The sequence below is a fragment of the Arachis ipaensis genome, chromosome B6 (assembly GCF_059453495.1).
Source record: "Arachis ipaensis isolate K30076 ecotype BB chromosome B6, ASM5945349v1, whole genome shotgun sequence".
In the NCBI taxonomy this organism is placed as follows: domain Eukaryota; kingdom Viridiplantae; phylum Streptophyta; class Magnoliopsida; order Fabales; family Fabaceae; genus Arachis; species Arachis ipaensis.
Window position 1 is genome coordinate 103105742 of NC_142441.1, and position 6648 is coordinate 103112389.

General features: G+C 37.6%; 1 non-coding gene across 1 annotated transcript; it reads left to right on the forward strand.

Moving 5' to 3' along the window:
* The first annotated feature begins 3431 nt into the window (after nucleotides 1-3431).
* LOC148562120 (small nucleolar RNA R71) lies at nucleotides 3432-3539 on the forward strand. Its single transcript, XR_015887905.1, has one exon. It is a non-coding gene; the product is annotated as a small nucleolar RNA R71 (small nucleolar RNA).
* The last annotated feature ends 3109 nt before the right edge of the window (nucleotides 3540-6648 follow it).

The window sequence follows — 6648 nt, forward strand, 5'->3', positions numbered from 1 at the left end:
TTGAGGCATCTCAGGGATTTCATGGTGAGGAATTTCCTCATGCTCTTGTTGAGGTCCATGATCTCTTGTTTGCTCCATCCTTTTCTTAGTGATGGGCTTGTCCTCTTCAATGAGGATGTCTCCCTCTATGTCAATTCCAGCCGAATTACAGAGGTGGCAAATGAGGTGAGGAAAGGCTAATCTTGCCAAAGTGGATGACTTGTCAGCCACCTTGTAGAGTTCTTGAGGTATAATCTCATGAACTTCCACTTCCTCCCCAATCATGATACTATGGATCATGATGGCCCAGTCAACAGTAACTTCAAACCGGTTGCTAGTAGGAATAATTGAGCGTTGGATGAACTCCAACCATCCTCTAGCTACAGGCTTAAGGTCCGGTCTTCTCAATTGAACCGGCTTTCCTCTTGAGTCAACTTTCCATTGAGCTCCTTCCACACATATGTCCATGAGGACTTGGTCCAACCTTTGATCAAAGTTGACCCTTCTAGTGTAGGGGCGTGCATTTTCTTGCATCATTGGCAAGTTGAACGCCAACCTTACATTTTCCGGACTGAAATCTAAGTATTTCCCCCAAACCATGGTAAGCCAATTCTTTGGATTCGGGTTCCTACTCTGATCATGGTTCCTAGTGATCCATGCGTTTGCATAGAACTCTTGAACCATTAAGATCCCGACTTGTTGAATAGGATTAGAGAGAACTTCCTATCCTCTTCTTCTAATCTCTTGTCGGATCTCCGGATATTCGCTCTTCTTAAGCTTAAAAGGGACCTCAGGGATCACCTTTTTCTTGGCCACAACTTCATAGAAGTGGTCTTGATGGACCTTTAAGATGAATCTCTCCATCTCCCATGACTCAGAGGTGGAAGCAATTGCCTTTTATTTCCTCTTTCTTGAGGTTTCTCTGGCCTTAGGTGCCATTAATGGTTATGGAAAAACAAAAAGCAATGCTTTTACCATGCCAAACTTAAAAGGTTTGCTCGTCCCCGAGCAAAAGAAGAAAGAAAGTAGTAGAAGAAGAAAATAGAGGAGATGGAGGGAGAAGGTGTATTCGGCCAAGGGTGAGGAGTGGTGGTTGTAATGTGTGAAAATGGAGTAGTGTTGAGGGGTTTATATAGGAGTGGGGGGAGGGTAGGTTTCGGCTATTAGGGTTGGGTTTGAGAGGGAAAAGAATTTGAATTTTGGAGGTAGGTGGGGTTTATGGGGAAGAGTGGATGGATGTGAGTGGTTAAGGGTATTTGGGGAAGAGGTATAGAGGTGATTGGTGAAGGGTATTTGGGGAAAAGAGTTATGAAAAGGTGTGAAAAGGAGAGAAGAAGAGGTGGGGTAGGTGGGGATCCTGTGAGGTCCACAGATCCTGTGGGGTCAAGGACTTAGCATCCCTGCTCCAATTAGGCGTGCAAAATGCCCTTAGAATGCATGTCTAGTGTTAAACGCCAGCTTGCTGCTTGTTTCTGGCGTTTAACGCCAATTCCATGCTCTGTTCTGGCGTTATACGCCAGTCTGGTGCTTGTTTCTGGCGTTTAATGCCAGCTTGATGCTTTTTTCTTGCGTTAAACGCCAGTTTGATGCTTCTTATTGGCGTTTAAACACCAGTAAGCTCTTCCTCCAGGGTGAGCTATTTTTAATGCTGTTTTTCATTCTGTTTTTGATTCTTCAGTAGTTTTTGTGACTTCACATGATCATCAACCTAAAAAAAACATAAAATAGAAATGGAAAATAATTAAATATAATTAAATAACATTGGGTTACCTCCCAACAAGCACTTTTTTAATGTCAATAGCTTGACAGTGAGCTCTCATGGAGCCTCATAGTAAATCAGAGCAATGTTGAGGCCTCTTAACATCAAACTTAGAGTTTGACTGTGGGGGCTTTGGTTGACTCTGCAGTGAGAGAAGTTTTTCATGCTTCCTCTCCATGGTTACAGAAGGAGACCCTTGAGTCTTAAACACAAGGTTGTCCTCATTTAGTTGAAGGACAAACTCTCCTCTGTCCACATCAATCACAGCTTTTGCTGTGGCTAGGAAGGGTCTACCAAGGATGATGGATTCATCCTCATCCTTCCCAGTGTCTAGGATTATGAAATTAGCAGGGATGTAAAGGCCTTCAACCTTTACTAACAAGTCCTCTACTAATCCATAAGCCTGTTTCATTGATTTGTTTGTCATCTCTAGTGAGATTCTTGCAGCTTGTACCTCAAAGATTCTTAGTTTCTCCATTACAGAGAGTGGCATGAGGTTTATCCCTAACCCAAGGTCACATAGAGCTTTCTCAAAGGTCATGGTGCCTATGGTACAAGGTATGAAGAACTTTCCGGGATCTGGTTTCTTCTGAGGCAATGTCTGCCTTATCAATGCACTGAGTTCATTGGAGAACAAGGGGGGTTCATCCTCCCAAGTATCATTACCAAATAAACTGGTATTCAACTTCATGATAGCTCCTAGATATTTAGCAACCTGCCCTTCACTGATGTCTTCATCCTCTTCAGAGGAAGAATAGTCATCAGAGCTCATGAATGGTAAAAGGAGGTTCAATGGAATCTCTATGGTCTCTAGATAAGCCTCAGATTCCTTTGGTTCCTCAAAGGGAAACTCCTTATTGGTCAGTGAACGTCCCAGGAGGTCTTCCTCACTAGGATTCACATCCTCCTCCTCCTCTCTGGGTTCGGCCACACCAAGTAAGGTTATGGCCTTGCACTCTCTTTTTGGATTCTCTTCTGTATTGCTTGGGAGAGTACTAGGAGGAGTTTCAGTGACTCTTTTACTTAGCTGGCCTACTTGTGCCTCCAATTTTCTAATGGAGGACCTTGTTTCATTCATGAAACTTAGAGTGGCCTTAGATAGATCAGAGACTATATTTGCTAAGATAGATGGATTCTGCTTAGAATTCTCTGTCTGTTGCTGAGAGGATGATGGAAAAGGCTTGCTATTGCTAAACCTGTTTCTTCCACCATTATTAAAGCCTTGTTGAGGCTTTTGTTTATCCTTCCATGAGAAATTTAGATGATTTCTCCATGAGAGATTATAGGTGTTTCCATAGGGTTCTCCCATGTAATTCACCTCTGCTATTGCAGGGTTCTCAGGATCATAAGCTTCTTCTTCAGAAGATGCCTCTTTAGTACTATTGGATGCAGCTCGCAATCCATTCAGACTCTAAGAAATCATATTGACTTGCTGAGTCAATATTTTATTCTGAGCCAATATGGCATTCAGAGTATCAATTTCAAGAACTCCCTTCCTCAGAGGCGTCCCATTACTCACAGGATTCCTTTCAGAAGTGTACATTAACTGGTTATTTGCAACCATGTCAATGAGTTCCTGAGCTTCTGCAGGCATTTTCTTTAGGTGAATGGATCCACCTGCAGAATGGTCCAATGACATCTTAGATAATTCAGACAGACCATCATAGAATATATCCAGGATGGTCTATTCTGAAAGCATGTTAGAAGGACACTTTTTGGTCAGTTGTTTGTATCTCTTCCAAGCTTCATAGAGGGATTCACCTTCTTTCTGTTTGAAGGTTTTAACATCCACTCTAAGTTTGCTAAGCTTTTGAGGAGGAAAGAACTTGGCTAAGAAAGCCGTGACCCGCTTATCCCAAGAGTTCAGGCTATCTTTAGGTTGAGAGTCCAACCATATTCTAGCTCTGTCTCTTATAGCAAATGGGAAAAGCATAAGCCTGTAGACCTCGGGATCAACCCCATTGGTCTTAACAGTATCACAAATTTGCAAGAATTCAGTTAAGAACTGAAAAGGATCTTCTGATGGAAGTCCATGAAACTTGCAATTCTGTTGCATCAGAGAAACTAATTGAGGCTTTAGCTCAAAATTGTTTGCTCCAATGGCAGGGATTGAGATGCTTCTTCCATGTAAATTGGAATTTGGTGCAGTAAAGTCACCAAGCATCTTCCTTGCATCTCCACCATTATTATTATTTTCGGCCATGTCTCCTTCTTTTTCGAAAATTTCTGTAAAGTCCTCTTCAGAGTGTTGTGTTTTAGCTTCTCTTAGCTTCCTCTTCAGGGTCCTTTTAGGTTCCGGATCAGCTTCAACAAGAATGTTCTTGTCCTTGCTCCTGCTCATATGAAAAAGAAGAGAACAGAAAATAATAGGATCCTCTTTGTTACAGTACAGAGACCCTTTATGTGAGTAGAAGAGAAGAAGAATAAGAATAGGGAAAGGAAGAGAAGTGTTAGTAGATAAATAAAGCAATTAGAAAGAGATGAGAAGGAGAGAAGAATTTGAAAATAAAATAAAAGAAAAATATTTTTGTTTTTAATTTAAAATTAAAGTTAGAATTCAAAAATTAAAAAAAAAACAAAATTAAATTAAATTTTAAAACAATTAGTTAATTAAAAAGGAATTTTGAAAAAGAGGTTGGTGATTTTCGAAAATTAGAGAGAGAGAATTAGTTAGGTGGTTTTGAAAAAGATAAGAATCAAACAAGATAAGATTAATTAAAAAAAAGATTTGAAAATCAATTTTGAAAAGATAAGAAGTTAGATAAGAAGTTAGAAAAGATTTTGAAATTGATTTTGAAAAAGATGTGATTGACATTTATTTTGAAAGAGATTTTGAAAAAGAAATTTAAAAAGATTTGATTTTGAAAATTAAAGTTGGTTACTTGACTAACAAGAAACAAAAAGATATGATTTTAAAATTTAAAGATTGAACCTTTCTTAATAGGCAAGTAACAAACTTAAAATTTTTGAATCAATCACATTAATTGTTAGCATTAATTTCAAAAATATGAAATGGAAATAAGAAAAAGATTTTGAAAATAAATTTTGAAAATTTCGAAATTATGAAAGAAAAAAAGAAAAAGATTTGATTTTTGAAAAAGATTTGAAAAGGATAGAATTTTTAAATTGAAAATTTGATTTGACTCATAAGAAACAACTAAATTTTAAAAAGTTTTGAAAAAGTCAACTCAAATTTTCAAAAATTTATGAGAAAAAAAGGGAAAGATTTTTTTTTATTTTTGAATTTTTAATGAAGAAAGAGAAAAACAATAAAAAGACTCAAAATATGAAAATTATGAATCAAAATACACAATGCATGCAAGAACACTTTGAATGTCAAGATGAACATCAAGAACATTTTGAATGTCAAGATGAATACCAAAAACTTATTTTTGAAAATTTTTAAGAAAAGAAAAACATGCAAGACACCAAACTTAGAAATTTTTAATTTTTAGACACTATGAATGCAAGAATGCATATGAAAAACAAGATGCAACACACAACAAGAAAATATGAAGATCAAACAAGAGGATTCATCAAGAACAACTTGAAGATCATGAAGAATGCAATGCATGAATTTTCAAAAAATTAAAGAAAATTATAAAGGCATGCAATTGACACCAAACTTAAGAATTGACACTATACACAAACAAGAAACACAATATTTTTGGTTTTTATGATTTTATAAATTTTTTTTTTGGATTTTTTTCGAAAATTATATGGAAAAAGAAAAATAAGGATTTCAAAATTTTTAATGAGAATTCCAAGAATCATGCAATGTTAGTCTAAAGCTCCGGTCCAGGAATTAGACATGGCTTACTAGCCAGCCAAACTTTCAGTGAAAGCTCCGGTCCAAAACACTAGACATGGCCAATGGCCAGCCAAGCTTCTGCAGAACATTACATACAACAGCTAATTTGCTGAGAAAGACAAAGAAGCTCTTCTCTAATGATAGTTGAAACCTCGATCCAAAGGATTAGACATGGCTTTACAACCAGCCAGACTTCAACAGATCATTATGAGACTCTAGAATTCATTCTTAAAAATTCTGAAGAACATAGAATAATTAAAATTTTTTTTTGAAAATTTTTCGAAAATAAAAAGAATAAAAACAAAAACTTAAAATTAAAATAAAATTACCTAATCTGAGCAACAAGATGAACCGTCAGTTGTCCAAACTCGAACAATCCCCAGTAATGGCGCCAAAAACTTGGTGCACGAAATTGTGATCGTTCATTCCTTGGTAACGGCGTTAAAAACTTAATACGCACGTTCATAATCTTAGTTCTTTGTCACAACTTCACACAACTAACCAGCAAGTGCACTGGGTCGTCCAAGTAATAAACCTTACGTGAGTAAGGGTCGAAAATATGCTGTCACCGCACGGCTAATCATCTGTCGGTCCTCAATTATACTGGAATAGGATTCAGCAATACTTTTGCATCTGGCACTGTGCCCAACACTCACGAGTTTGAAGCTCGTCACAGCCATCCCTTCCCAGATCCTACTCGGAATACCACAGACAAGGTTTAGACTTTCCAGATCTCAAGAATGGCCGCCAATAATTCTAGCCTATACCACAAAGACTCTGGTCTCACGATCAGGAGGCTAAGAGATATGCATTCAAGCTTGCTTTCATGTAGAATGGAAGTGTTTGTCAGGCACGCGTTCATAAGTGAAAATGATGATGAGCGTCACATAATCATCACATTCATCATGTTCTTGTGTGCGAATGAATATCTTAGATAAGAAATAGGCTTGAATTGGATAGAAAAACAATAGTACTTTGCATTAATTCATGAGGAACAACAGAGCTCCACACCTTAATCTATGGTGTGTAGAAACTCTACCGTTGAAAATACATAAGAACAAGGTCCAGGCATGGCCGAATAGCCAGCCCCCTAAACGTG